This window comes from Ovis aries, chromosome 15 (genome assembly GCF_016772045.2).
Source record: "Ovis aries strain OAR_USU_Benz2616 breed Rambouillet chromosome 15, ARS-UI_Ramb_v3.0, whole genome shotgun sequence".
NCBI lineage: Eukaryota > Metazoa > Chordata > Mammalia > Artiodactyla > Bovidae > Ovis > Ovis aries.
The window spans coordinates 53924693-53940317 of record NC_056068.1 but is presented as its reverse complement, the minus strand read 5'-3'; positions in this window follow the sequence as shown (position 1 = coordinate 53940317).

Sequence of the window (15625 nt, the reverse complement as noted above, 5' to 3'; positions counted from 1 at the left end):
TCCTTTGCACACATGAGAATGTTCACCAAAGGATGCTAAGGCAAGTCTGAGGGCTGAGAAGGGCAGTCACTTCCTTTTGGGTCTCACAGTGACAACTCCTTCCCAACGGCCCTCAGCTGCCATGCCCAAGGCACCTGTGTAAGCAGCTTAGTCTGCTTTGACTTGGATAGAAAACCAGACCCAGCATTAGAGTAGCCAGAGAGGATGTTTCTTGGCAGCTTTCTGTGTCCTGTGACTATTCTTTGCTGCGCCAGGTGAGTACGGGGGCCTCATACCAGGCACTGACTTCCCCTGGCCCCTCCCCACACATCCTAGCATCCCTCCAGTCCTGTCCTCATGGCCTGCCCTGCTTCTCCTGCCGATGTGTGGGCAGGGTGGCTCCAGGACTTGGGTCACCTTTCCTTCATCATTTCCCATCCCAGTGCTTTTCCCGTGGTGCTTTGGCCAGACCCCAGAGGGAGGGGTCAAATCAAGCCACAAATCCCAGTTTGACTAGGGTTGTTGTTCTTCTTCAGTCGCTAAGTCATGTCCAACTCTTTGCACTGCGGCATGCCAGGCTCATCTGTCCTCAACTGTCTCCCCCAGCATTTGTGCAAATTCATGTCCGTTGAGTCAGTGATGCTATTGAACCATGTGACCAGGGTGGACTTCCCCAAAGGTAGTACGTCCCACCCCCTCTTTAGTCACCAAGACTGTGCTGCCATTAGGAATTATGGGTGCAGTTTTATGGTTTCTGAGGGGATAGATATGGGCTCCTCTGAGTCCTGCAGCAGTGATGGCAGCCTCAGCCCCTCCATTGCACAGAGGAGGTGAGTGGCTGGTCTGCAAGGCAGAGAGGACACCTGTCCTAAGAGAGGCACAGGGTGAAAGGCAGAAACAAATGCTTACAAGCGCTCTGCTCCAGGTGGGCCCTGGCCTGTGGGAGCTCACCCAGTTCATGTGGGACCATCCCTGCTGGGGGTGATTATCACCCCACTTTGTGAATGAGGTGCAGGGAGGTAACGGGACTTGTCCAAGATGAGACAGTGAATAAATAGCAAAGCTGGGATTCACATCCAAGACTTCCTGAGCCGCAAACCCACATGATTTCTCAGCTTCACAAGGCTCGGGGGGGAGGTGGCGAGGAACTATCCCTACCTGGAACTGTTTGGTGAAAGGAAATTCCCAAACTTTTCCTCCTTAAAGCTCTCATAGCCCTGTGAGGTTGATCCCTTTTGCAGTTGGGAAAACTCAGGCTCAGAGACTCCAAGAGTGTGCCACATGTCAGAGCTGGGGCTGGGATTTGAGCCAGTTCTCATAGCCCAAGGCTAGTGCTTGTCTGGGTCAAACTCATTTCCAGTGCTGGGCTCACTTGGAAGGGTGAAGGACAGAGGTGATGGCACGGGGAGGCGGCCTGGCATGGCCCTGTGGTCTGTGCCACATGCCACCCTCCTCCTCCTTCTCCATCCAGGAATTTTCCAGGCAAGATTGCTTTGGGGCATGGAGCTCCTTCCCTCCTGGGACTCTCTCCCTCCCCTTCTAAACCCCTATCATGCCCCGTCTGTGTGATTTTCACCACAGGTTTCTGGGTCTTCAGGGGCCAGATGGTGTACAGTCTCTGGTACCAGGCTAAGGAGTCTTCACTTTGTCCTTAGAGAAATGCGGAGCCATAAAGTGTTTTAGCAGGGATGACATATGGTCAGTTTGGGCTTTAGAAGGATCAGTGTTCAGGTAAGGACACCTTCCGTGTCACCTGCATGGTACCCTTCCTGACTATCTCTGCCCTGTATCGGTCGGGGTCCCCATGGGAAACAGTATATCTGTAATTGGGCAATTTGAGGGAATTTTAATACAAAGACTGTCTTCAAAGATGTAGCCAAGATATAGGGAAAAAATCTAGGTGTGATGAGGCACCCCAAGGCCAGTGATGTTGTGGGAGCATGTGGCCTGAAGGGCAAAGGGAGGAGGCCAGGTGGGGTGGGAGGTGTGTGCTGAGGGCTGCCTGATGGAAGCTGTGGCATAGATAACCTGTAGTGATCTAGCAAGGTCACTCTCTGCCCCTTCCTCCCTCCCATCTGCTGCCAGGACTTCCCAATGAGCAGAGGGTGAATGAGCCCAGTGATGCAGTCTATGCAGAGACTCTTGGCAGAGTTTAGGGTGGAGAGAGGTGCAGGGTTGGTCTGGAGGTTAATGGCCCTAGGAGGGCCCTCTCCATACCTGTATCCCCATCAGATCCCTAGCTTCTTTCTCTCAGAGCATCTGCAACTCTTAGTGTCTATACACCTGTTCTGCCCAGGAGATGCTACTTGAGGGAAAAGATGGAATCAGTGAGCTCTCTGTGTCTCAGTACCCAGCACTGGGCCTGGCCCACAGGAGGGACTTGACTAAGATTGGAAGGAAGAAAGAAGGAAGAAAGGAGGAAAGGAGAGAGGGAGGGGAAGGAAGGAGAGGTGATAGGGATGCCGGCAGAGCTAAAGTAGTGGTGGATGAGATGTTAGGAGGGAAGTCTGGGGAGATGGTGAGCCCTTTGAATCTCTAGAGCTTGGTGACGTGGAGGTGGGACTGAAGCACAAAGAGATGCTTGAAGATAACTTTAGGTTTCAGACCAGAGCCTGGGAGCACTGACCTCCACTCTAATGGCAGACCTGGGGGAGGGGGCTCAGTAGTGGCCTTTGGCCCTCTCTTATGGGACAAGTCTAGCCAACTAGAGAGGAGTAGGCCTGAGACCCTTGGGAACCAGCCTTCAGAATAGCTCCTGCCCCATTTTAGCACTCCTGTTGCAATATGTACAGAAAGTGCCCCTTACAGACTTTCTGTAAGTTGAGTAAGTTTCTTACTCAACTCTCCTAGGACCATTTTTCCCCTGCAGGGAAGGGGTGGGAGGTAAATCTTCCCACACTGAGAGTTCCTCATGAATGCTTTTCCATCCATCCCTTTATCTGGTCCACCTTTCTGGAGACCCTCCTAGCCCTGTGCTGATCTGGGGGGTGCAGTCCTTGCTCTCTGGGAACCTGTGTTCTGAGGGAAGAAATAGACACATTAAAAGGCAATTACTCTGTGTGGTGATGGATGCTAACTAGACTCACTGTGGTGATTATTTCACAATATACACATTTATTATCGAATTGTATTGTGTACTTGAAACAAGTATATGTCAATTATATTTTTTAAAAAGGCAATTGCTTCTCAGTAGTTTTCCCAGCTTTCCATAGCAGTGAAATCCTTTCTTCAAATGCAGCCTTGTTCTGAAGCCCACAAGGTGACACAGATGACGTGTGATTGTTACACATTGTGTTCAGGCTTCAGTGAGCCATCCAAATGGGAATAAGTAAGGTATCTCCTTCCTGGGGTTGTTGTAAGGACTAAAAGAATGAACACAGTGCCCAGCACAGGGCCAAGCATCTAGTACTTGACAAATGTTATCAAATAGAAGTGTTATGATTGAAAACATGGATTGGGAGGACAGATTTGCCTGGAGATGGAGCAGTTTGTCCAAAGGGCTTTGAGCAAACATACTGGAGGGGTGAAGTGTAAAATGCTCTGAGAAACCAGTGGAACTGGAGGAGAACTCGAGGAATGACAAAGAGACAAGCATCCCAGCATGGAGATGAAAAACCTCCAGAGGAAAAGCACAATGTAACCAAGAGTCCCAGATAGCAGAGGCCCAGTAACAGCAGCCTTAGTCAGAGGAACCTGGAAATGTGGTGTGCTTGATCTAGCTAGTGGGTGACTTATCTTTCTAAGCAAAGCTCAGTGCAGGCATAGAGATGGTTGAGATTCAACCCCGCTCTCAGAGAATTTGTAATCCAGGAAGTCACTCTGGCACAAACAGCTGCAACCTAGGGAGGAAGTTGGAGGATCAGTGAAAGGGGGTTTGGGTGAATCAGGAACACTTCCTCGAGGACGGTGCAGTTGCACCGGGCTGGATCTACCTAAATACACCACTGTGCTACACTCTGCTGCAGGAATTCTCAAACTTGCTTGTGTATCGGGATCACCTGGAGGATTTGGTCAAACACAGCTTGCTGGGTACCTCCCCCAGAGCTCTGATTCAGTAGACTTTGCATTGCTGACAAGTTCCTGAGTAGATGTTAACACTGCTGCTTTGAAGCCTGCTCTCAGAATCCCTGTTGAACTGCTTTGTACTGAGGAGATGACAGTGCACCTCAGAGAAACTGCAGGAGGAATCTGTCTTCTCTGGGACGTGATGGGAGGTGATGTTCAGCTGAAAAAGCATTAGGAGACTGGAGGTAGGGTGGAGCAGTCCTTATTTTTCCAAAAGAAGCAGCAGCAGATTTCATGAATTACAGCACATGGTTGTTGTTCAGTTGCTAAGTCTTGTCTGACTCTTTGTGACCCCATGTCTGCAGCACGCCAGGCTTCCTTGTCCTTCACTGTCTCCCAGAATTTGCTCAGACTCATGTCTGTTGAGTCGGTGATGCCATCCAACCATCTCATCCTCTGCTGCCCCATTTTCCTTTTGCCTTCAATCTTTCCCAGCCTCAGGGTCTTTCCCAGTGAAGCAGCTCTTCACATCAGGTGGCCAAAGTATTGGAGCTTCAGCTTCAGCTTCAGCATCAGTCCTTGCAATGAATATTCAAGATTGATTTCCTGAAAATAACAGATAGTAACATGTGCTAAACTTCAGTGAGTTTTTATTGTCTGCCAGTTCTGATTCTAGATACATTACATGTGTGGATTTATTGAAGCCTCACAATAACCCTATGGAATAGAAGGTACTATAATTTGTCCCATTTTACAGATGAATAAATGGAGGCCAAAAGGGTTTAAAAACTTGCCCAGAATCACAAAGCTAGTGGCAGAGCCAGGATTTAAGTTCAGGTGTTCTGGCTTCAGAGCCCATGTTCTTTAATAGGTGCAATTTCCAACTGGTTCTGAGGTCAATGGTATAAACTGCATACATTAAAGGGTGACCCTTGAGAGAAGGAAGCATTGGTTATCAGGAGCTTGAGGTTGAGTCATCAAGAAGGAGTGATATTAATTGCACCAGTTTCCTCTCTGATGACTTCACTAGAGTTCCAAGCTGGCCTAGGCCTGGGTCCTTGGGTGTCAGCCTAGTTCATGAGCGCAGGATGACTTGCATGCCAGCATGGGCCTGAAATAGCTGATCCAGATGAGAGCTAGGCCTTGAGCAAGGTTTCCTGGCAGCTCCAGGCTCCAGTCTCATGCTGGCTTTGTGGGGTTTTAAAATCAGCAACCTGTGCAAAGATTTTGGCACAGCATGCAGGAGGCAAAGAAGGGTTTATGTAGCTTCTCTGGTGCTTCAGTAGTAAAGAATCCACCTGCCAGTGCAGGAGATGTGGGTTCAATCTGTAGGTCAGGAAGATTCCCTAGAGAATGAAAGGGCACCCCACTCCAGTATTCTTGCCTAAGATAACCCATGATCAGAGGAGCTTGGCGGGCTACAATCCATAGGGTTGCAAAAGAGTTGGACACGACTTGGTGACTAAATAACAAAAGCAAGATTAGAGGACCCTGAAAGCCAGCAGAAGAGGGTTGAATCTGACAGGATGATGTTGAAGAGGAAGAAATATAGTCAGGCACTGGCTGAATGCATCTCAGCTTCTTTCTTTGATATTCATGGCCTTCCCCAGGTTTTGGGGTTTGGTGGGTCATGAAACTGAGTAGGGTTGGGATTTCTGGTTAGGCTCACCCTGTGTGGGATTATGGGCATTCATGGGCATGTTTAGAATCCTACACACAGATACCTCTATCCTCAACAAACAGGACATTCCCTGCTGCCCTAGGCCACACTGAACTCTTCACTGGTCCTGCACCTCCAGCCTTGAGCTCCACATCAACCCCTGAAATGATCTTTGGGAAACACTGTCCAACCATTCTCTCCTTTGTCTCCTCTAGCTCTTAGGATGTGGCCCAAGCTCCTTAACTTGGTATGCAAGGCCTCACGTGTTCCCGCCCTTGACACTCTCTCCAGCCTCCTTCCTCTCTCCTCCCGCCCCTGTCCCTGCCCCTCTCTGATATGGATCCAGCTCTCTGGTTACATCAGGTCCTTGAATGTACTTTTTCATCTCTGGGTCTTTGCTCACACTGTGCTCTGGAGCCGAAGTGTCTTCCCCTCAGCCTCTCTTTTTCTACACCCGACCCATCTTCCCTATCTATGCCGTCTTTACCAACCTGCTTCTTATTTATTTATTTTTTAAAGAATTTGTTTATGATTATTTGGCTGCATCTGGTCTTAGCTGCAGCATGCAGGATCTTTCGTTAGGTCGCACATACTCTCTAGTTGTGACGTTCAGGCTCAGTAGTTGTGATGCTTGGGATTTCTCTAGTTGTGGTGGGTGGATTTAGTTGCTCTACGGCATGTGGGATCTTAGTTCCCTGACTAGGGTTTGAACCCATGTCTCTTGCATTGCAAGATGAATTCTTAACAACGGGACCAGCAGAAAAGTCCCACAAACCCACTTTTAAAAAGCTTTCACTTAAACTCTAGCGCCGGGACCTGAGTTGGGATTTTGGAGGTATATAGGGCCACGTCCCTGCCTTCTAGAAGTTCGTAACTTGAGAAATACATAGTTTGGAGAAGCATACATTTTGGAGAAACAGTTTATAGAGTAGTTTATCTGTCTAGATTCATCCTCTTGTCTCAGGCAGAGATGAGGCTAATCCAAAAGTTCCAGTACCTAGCATGATACCTGGTACAGGGAGGACATCACAAAGAATGTATTGGTTTCCTCAAGGGCAAGGACTGGATCTTGTTCATTTCATTGTATACCCCTTGCCCCTACAATCATGTGCACTTGATAAATACATTGTGGGATTCAGTTTTACATCTCATGTTACCCAGTATAATTTTTGTCATCATTCATTCATTTATCTACTCATTCAGTACATTTACCACATACATGTTCTTTGCCAAAGCTTATGTAAGTACTGGGGATACAACTGTGAGGAGACCCAGCTCCTGCCATTCTGCAGCTTTTGCAGTTCAAGGTCAAATTGAGAAGAAGAAACACATTCCTTTAGGGAAGAGACCAGAGACTGATGTGAATTTAACTGACCTTGTTCCCAACACTGTACATGCATCCTGTCATTTACCTTCATAGCCCTGGAGGTATGAGTTCACAACAACCTTAAAACATGTATAAAGAAACTGAGGCTTGGAGTGATGATATCTGGTTAGAAGAAGAGCTGGGACTGGAGTCCGAGTTGGTCTGCTGCCCAGGCCCTTGCTTGTTCTGATTCACCTGGGTCTGGATGGAAGGAGAGAGGGAGGGAGAGAGAGAGAGAGAACCTGAACACAGGGGTTTTGTTTTGTTATTTAACCACCCTTTCAGTTCTGTATTGGGATGGTGCTGTGGCAGTACCTTGGGCAGGAAGGAAAATCTAAATCTGAAAATTTTCCAACACTGCCATTGGTCAATCTCCAGAATTCAGTCAAAGTTGTTACATCTTGTCTACCTCTTATTGGGAAAGAGACTCAAACCTGAAATAAACTTAGAGGAATTCGAAGTCAAGCAACTAGCCCAGCGTGGCCTCTCTCAGGCCAACCTCTTTGGATCTGGAGGCTTGTTTTTTTATAGCAGTTTGAACAGTCTGTGGCCCAAACTTTCCCTCTTGTTTGCCCAAGTCTCCTGACCAGTCTGACTAGAGGTTTATTAATTTTATTGTTTTTCTAATAGCAATTTTTAGTTTCAATGATTTTCTCAGTTTATAATTCATTTCTGTTATGTTTGTTATTTCCATTCACTGATTTGCATCAGTTATAATCTGTTCTTCTATTTCTTAAGGTTAGAGCATTTGGTAACACCATCTTATTTTTTTCCTTCAAGCATCAACAAGTTTATTAAAAAATTTTTTTTTTAATTATATAAGTTATGGTAGAAAGTAGAAGAAAAGACAAAGTTTAGAAAACTATGGATAGTTCAGTTCAGTTCAGTTCAGTCGCTCAGTCGTGTCCGACTCTTTGCGACCCCATGGATCACAGCACGCCAGGCCTCCCTGTCCATCACCAACTCCTGGAGTTCACTCAGACTCACGTCCATCAAGTCCGTGATGCCATCCAGCCACCTCATCCTCGGTCGTCCCCTTCTCCTCCTGCCCCCAATCCCTCCCAGCATCAGATTCTTTTCCAATGAGTCAACTCTTCCCATGAGGTGGCCAAAGTACTGGAGCTTCAGCGTCAGCATCATCCTTACAAGGAAATCCCAGAGCTGATCTCCTTCAGAATGGACTGGTTGGATCTCCTTGCAGTCCAAGGGACTCTCAAGAGTCTTCTCCAACACCACAGTTCAAAAGCATCAATTCTTCGGTGCTCAGCTTTCTTTGTAGTCCAACTCCCACATCCATTCATGACTCCTGGAAAAACCATAGCTTTGACTAGATGGACCTTTGTCAGCAAAGTAATGTCTCTGCTTTTTAATATGCTTTCTAAGTTGGTCATAACTTTTCTTCCAAGGAGTAAGAGTCTTTTAATTTCATGGCTGCAGTCACCATCTGCAGTGATTTTGGAGCCCCCAAAAATAAAGTCTGACACTGTTTCTACTGTTTCCCCATCTATTTCCCATGAAACGATGGGACCGGATGCCATGATCTTCATTTTCTGAATGTTGAGCTTTAAGCCAACTTGTTCACTCTCCTCTTTCACTTTCATCAAGAGGCTTTTTAGTTCCTCTTCACTTTGTGCCATCAGGGTGGTGTCATCTGCATATCTGAGGTGATTGATCCTTCTCCCGGCAATCTTGATTCCAGCTTGTGTTTCTTCCAGTCCAGCGTTTCTCATGATGTACTCTGCATAGAAGTTAAATAAGCAGGGTGACAATATACAGCCTTGACATACTCCTTTTCCTATTTGGAACCAGTCTGTTGTTCCATGTCCAGTTCTAACTGTTGCTTCCTGACCTGTATACAGATTTCTCAAGAGGCAGGTCAGGTGGTCTGGTATTCCCATCTCTTTCAGAATTTTCCACAGTTTATTGTGATCCACACAGTCAAAGGCTTTAGCATAGTCAATAAAGCAGAAATAGATGTGTTTCTGGAACTCTCTTGCTTTTTTGATGATCCAGTGGATGTTGGCAATTTGATCTCTGGTTCCTCTGCCTTTTCTAAAACGAGCTTGAACATCAGGGAGTTCACGGTTCACGTATTGCTGAAGCCTGGGTTGGAGAATTTTGCGCATTACTTTACTAGTGTGTGAGATGGGTGCAATTGTGCGGTAGTTTGAGCATTCTTTGGCATTGTCTTTCTTTAGAATTGAAATGAAAACTGCCCTTTTCCAGTCCTGTGGTCACTGCTGAGTTTTCCAAATTTGCTGGCATATTGAGTGCAGCGTTTTCACAGCATCATCTTTCAGGATTTGAAACAGCTCAATTGGAATTCCATCACCTCCACTAGCTTTGTTTGTAGTGATGCTTTCTAAGGCCCACTTGACTTCACTTTCGAAGATGTCTGGCTCTAGATGAGTGATCACATCATCATGATTCTCTGCGTCGTGAAGATCTTTTTTGTACAGTTCTTCTGTGTAATCTTGCCACCTCTTCTTAATATCTTCTGCTTCTGTTAGGTCCATACCATTTCTGTCCTTTCTCGAGCCCACCTTTGCATGAAATGTTCCCTTGTTATCTCTAATTTTCTTGAAGAGATCTCTAGTCTTTCCCATTCTGTTGTTTTCCTCTATTTCTTTGCATTGATCGCTTAAGAAGGCTTTCTTATCTCTTCTTGCTATTCTTTGAAAATCTACATTCAGATGCTTATATCTTTCCTTTTCTCCTTGGCTTTTCACCTCTCTTCTTTTCACAGCTATTTGTAAGGCCTCCCCAGGCAGCCATTTTGCTTTTTCGCATTTCTTTTCCATGGGGATGGTCTTGATTCCTGTCTCCTGTACAATGTCACGAACCTCATTCCATAGTTCATCAGGCACTCTATCTATCAGATCTAGGCCCTTAAATCTATTTCTCACTTCCACTTTATAATCATAAGGGATTTGATTTAGGTCATACCTGAATGGTCTAGTGGTCTTCCCTACTTTCTTCAATTTAAGTCTGAATTTGGTAATAAGAAGTTCATGATCTGAGCCACAGTCAGCTCCTGGTCTTGTTTTTGTTGACTGTATGGAGCTTCTCCATCTTTGGCTGCAAAGAATATAATCAATCTGATTTCAGTGTTGACCATCTGGTGATGTCCATGTGTAGAGTCTTCTCTTGTGTTGTTGGAAGAGGGTGTTTGCTATGACCAGTGCATTTTCTTGGCAAAATTCTTTTAGCCTTTGCCCTGCTTCATTCCGTACTCCAAGGCCAAATTTGCCTGTTACTCCAGGTGTTTCTTGACTTCCTACTTTTGCATTCCAGTCCCCTATAATGAAAAGGACATCTTTTTGGGTGTTAGTTCTAAAAGGTCTTGTAGGTCTTCATAGAACTGTTCAACTTCAGCTTCTTCAGCATTACTGGTTGGGGCATAGACTTGATATTGAATGGTTTGCCTTGGAGATGAACAGAGATCATTCTGTCGTTTTTGTGATTGCATCCAAGTACTGCATTTCGGACTCTTTTGTTGACCACAATTGCTACTCCATTTCTTCTGAGGGATTCCTGCCCACAGTAGTAGATATAATGGTCATCTGAGTTAAATTCACCCATTCCAGTCCATTTTAGTTTGCTGATTCCTAGAATGTCGACGTTCACTCTTGCCATCTCCTGTTTGACCACTTCCAATTTGCCTTGATTCATGGACCTAATATTCCAGGTTCCTATGCAATATTGCTCTTTACAGCATTAGACCTTGCTTCTATCACCAGTCACATCCACAGCTGGGTATTGTTTTTGCTTTGGCTCCATCCCTTCATTCTTTCTAGAGTTGTTTCTCCACTGATCTCCTGTAGCATATTGGGCACCTACTGACCTGGGGAGTTCCTCTTTCAGTATCCTATCATTTTGCCTTTTCATACTGTTCATGGGGTTCTCAAGGCAAGAATACTAAAGTGGCTTGCCATTCCCTTCTCCAGTGGACCACATTCTGTCAGACCTCTCCACCATGACCTGCCCGTCTTGGGTTGCCCCGCAGGCATGGCTTGGTTTCATTGAGTTAGACAAGGCTGTGGTCCTAATGTGGTTAGATTGACTAGTTTTCTGTGAGTATCGTTTCAGTGTGTCTGCCCTCTGATGCCCTCTTGCAACACCTACCATCTTACTTGGGTTTCTCTTACCTTGGGTGAGGGGTATCTCTTCACGGCTGCTCCAGCAAGGCACAGCCACTGCTCCTTACCTTGGACGAGGGGTATCTTCTTACCGCTGCCATTCCTGACTATGGATAGGCACAAAGGAAAAAAAATCACGCATTATTTCACTTCCATGTGAAAGTGATTTTTTTTCCTTTATGTATGTATAACTGTTTTTTCCTTCATGTATGTATACTACTCCCACACATCTTATTTTTTAAAATCTGGATCACAGTATACATATTCCTTTGTCATCTCATTTTTCTTCCACTGTTTTAAAAATTAATTTTTATTGGAGTGTAGTTGCTTTGCAATGTTGTGTTGGTTTCTATTATAGATAGCCTTTCTTATTTTCTAAGGCTCAGATGCTTAGTTGTGTCTGACCCTTTCTGACTCTATGAACTGCATCCCACCTGGCCCCTCTGTCCATGGGAATCTCCAGGCAAGAATATTGGAGTAGGGTACCATTTCCTTCTCCAGGGGATCTTCCTGACCCAGAACCAGAGATCAAATCCCTCCCTGTCTCTTACATCTGCCTTGGAAAGTGGATTCTGTACCACTAGTGCCACTGTGGAAGTTTGTATTTTCTAATGCAAACATTTTAATGATATAAATTTTCATCTACAAACTGTTCTACCTGCATCCCATGAAGTTTGATATGTTGTGTTTTTAATTTAACTGCTTCTGCTGCTGCTGCTGCAGTCGCTTCAGTTGTGTCCGACTCTGTGCAACCCCATAGACGGCAGCCCACCAGGCTCCCCCATCCCTGCGATTCTCCAGGCAAGAATACTGGAGTGGGCTGCCATTTCCTTCTTCAATGCATGAAAGTGAAAAGGAAAAGTGAAGTCGCTCAGTCGTGCCAGACTCTTGGCGACCCCTACCAGGCTCCTCCGTCCATGGGATTTTCGAGGCAAGAGTACTGGAGTGGGGTGCCATTGCCTTCTCCAAATTTAACTGAGTTCAAAATATTTAAAATTTTCTTTTGCAATTTCTTTGACTCAGTTTTTTTTTTTTAGAAGTGTGTTGTTTTCAAATATTTGGGTTTTTTCAGATATCTTCTTGTTAGTAATCTCTAATTTGATTCCATTTTGTTTAGAAAATATACTTTGTGATTTTAATTCTTTTAAAATTGTTGAGGTTTATTTCATGGGCAGAATGTGGTAATATGTCTGTCTTGGCAAATATATATATATATAAAATCTTTAATATGTACTTGAAGAGTGTTTATTCTGTTGATGCTGTGTACAGTGTTTTAGAAATGTTCAGTTCAGTTCAGTTGCTCAGTCATGTCCGACTCTTTGAGACCCCATGAACTGCAGCACGCCAGGCCTCCCTGTCCATCACCAACTCCTGGAGTTCACCCAAACTCATGTCCATCGAGTCGGTGATGCCATCCAACCATCTCATCCTCTGTCGTCCCCTTCTCCTCCTGCCCCCAAATCCCTCCCAGCATCAGAGTCTTTTCCAGTGAGTCACCTCTTCACATGAGGTGGCCAAAGTATTGGAGTTTCAGCTTTAGCATCAGTCCTTCCAAAGAACACCCAGGACTGATCTCCTTTAGAATGGACTGGTTGGATCTCCTTGCAGTCCAAGGGACTCTCAAGAGTCTTCTCCAACACCACAGTTCAAAAGCATCATTCTTTGGTGCTCAGCTTTCTTCGCAGTCCAACTCTCACATCCATACATGACCACTGGAAAAACTATAGCCTTGACTAGATGGACCTTTGTTGGCAAAGTAATGTGTTTGCTTTTCAATATGCTATCTAGGTTGCTCATAACTTTCCTTCCAAGGAGTAAGCGTCTTTTAATTTCATGGCTGCAGTCATCATCTGCAGTGATTTTGGAGCCCCCCAAAATAAAGTCTGACACTGTTTCTACTGTTTCCCCATCTATTTCCCATGAAGTGATGGGACCAGATGCCATGATCTTCACTTTCTGAATGTTGAGCTTTAAGCCAACTTTTTCACTTTCCTTTTTCACTTTCATCAAGAGGCTTTTGAGTTCCTCTTCACTTCCTGCCATAAGGGTGGTGTCATCTGCATATCTGAGGTTATTGATATTTCTCCTGGCAATCTTGATTCCAGCTTGTGCTTCATCCAGCCCAGCATTTCTCATGATATACTCTGCATATAAGTTAAATAAGCAGGGTGACAATATACAGCCTTGACGTATTCCTTTTCCTTTATTGAACCAATCTGCTGTTTCATGTCCATTTCTAACTATTGCTTCCTGACCTGTATATAGGTTTCTCAAGAGGCAAGTCAGGTGGTCTGGTATTCCCATCTCTTTCAGAATTTTCCACAGTTTATTATGATACACACAGTCAAAGGAGTAGGTCTTTTGATATTATTTGGGTCTTCTTGTTTCTTACAGTTTTCTGGCTACGTATCAATTACTGAATGGAGAGAAGAAATTAAAAATCTCCAATTATAATTATGGATTTTTCTGTTTTTCCTTTCAATTATATCAGATTTTGCTTCATGTATTTTGATGAACTATAATTCTATAAGCTTAGTGTATGTATTTAAGATTATTATGTATTTTTAATAAATTTTTGATAAATTCTGCCTTATCATTGTATAATATCTCTCCCTATTCTTGGTAATATTCTTTGTTCTAAATCTATTTTTTCTGATATTAATATGGCTACCCTAACTTCCTTTTGATTAGTGTTTGCATGGTATAATTTTTTCCATCCTGTTTCAACATATATATATATTTATATATAAAGTGAGGTTCTCATGGACAATATATAGCTCTTAGTTTTTAAAAATTTTAGTTTGACAATCTGTCTTTTAATTGGAGGTTTGGGCCTTTTTTTTAAACTGGGGGACAACAGAGGATGAGATGGTTGAATGGCATCACCGACGAATGGATATGAATTTGAGTAAACTCCAGGAGCTGGTAATGGATAGGGAGGCCTGGCATGTTGCAGTCCATGGGGTCACAAAGAGTCAGATGTGACTGAGTAACTGAACCGAACTGAACTTGGATCTTTCACAACTGATATAATCACAGATGTGACTGGATTTGAAACTATTGTCTTACTACTTGCAATTTTTTTGGCATCTGATATTGTATCCCTTTTTCCTCTTTCTATGCCTTATTTAGAATTAATTTAGTATTTTACTATTATTCCATTTTATTCTATTACTTGGTTATTGATTATACCTCTTTGAAATATTTTTAGTGGTTGATCTAGGTTTTCATAAACTTCTCCTATTTGTTGGTGAAATGCCAATCATTATGTAAAAAAAAGAGAAAAAAATGTGGTAAATAGAATTTATGCCTGAAAGTAGGCATGTCTCCTTTTCTCTTAGACAGTTGACTTACGTTAGTGTGTGCCTCAAGTGGAGTCTACAGTGTCAGAGGGTTCTTCTCGGTCTCCTCCCTTCCTTTCTCCCCTTCCTTCCTTCCTTCCTTTCTTTTTCTTTCTTCTATAGCTTTATTGATATATAATTCATATACCATAAAATTCACCATTTAAAGTGTACCATTCAACCGATTTTAGTTTATTCACAGAGTTTCACAACCATCACCACAGTCCATTTTAGAACATGTCATCACCTCAAAAACAAAAGCCCTGTACTTGCCAGGGAATAAGTATAGAGATCCTATTTCTATTTGGGGGATAATGAACTTCTGGAACTAGGAACTGGTATTGGTTGTGCAACATTATGAATGCATTTAATGTCATTGAACTGTGCACCTTAAAAGTGTTAACAATAGTAAATTTTGTTATTTTTTTTTTACCACAATTAAAACTTTTTAAAGGAACTCTGTACCTCCCAAAGTCCCCCTATCCCCCCAATCCCTAAGCAGCCACTTCTCTACTTTTCACATGTATTTATTTGCCTATTCTGCCCATTTCATATGAATGGAATCTTACATTACGTGACATTTTGTGTTTGGCTTCTTTCACTTAGCTTGTTTATAGGGATCATCCTTGCTATAAACTGAATGTTTGTATACTCTCAAAATTCATATGCTGAACGCCTATTGCCCAAGATGATAGTGTTAGAGGGTGCACCCTTTGGGAAATGCTTAGGTCAGGAGGGTAACTTGACACTAATGATTGGAATTAGTGTCCTTGTAAAAGAGACCCCAGAGAATGAGTTCATCCTTGCTGTGAGGATGCAGCAAGAAGTCAGCAGTCTGGAACCTGGAGGACAGCCCTCACCAGAACCTGACCATGCTGGGACCTTGATCTTGGATTTTCAGCCTCCAGAGCCATGAGAAATAAGTTTCTATTGTGTAGAAGCTACTCAGTCTGTGATTTTTTTTCTTTTTAATATCATCCTGAATGGACTAAAACAATCCTTGTTGGACCATGTATCAGTATGATTTTATGATTAAATAACATTTCGTTGTATGGGTGCTATATTTTGTTTATCCATTCATCAATTGATGGGCATATGGGTTATTTCCACCTCTTGGCTATCATGAATAATGCTA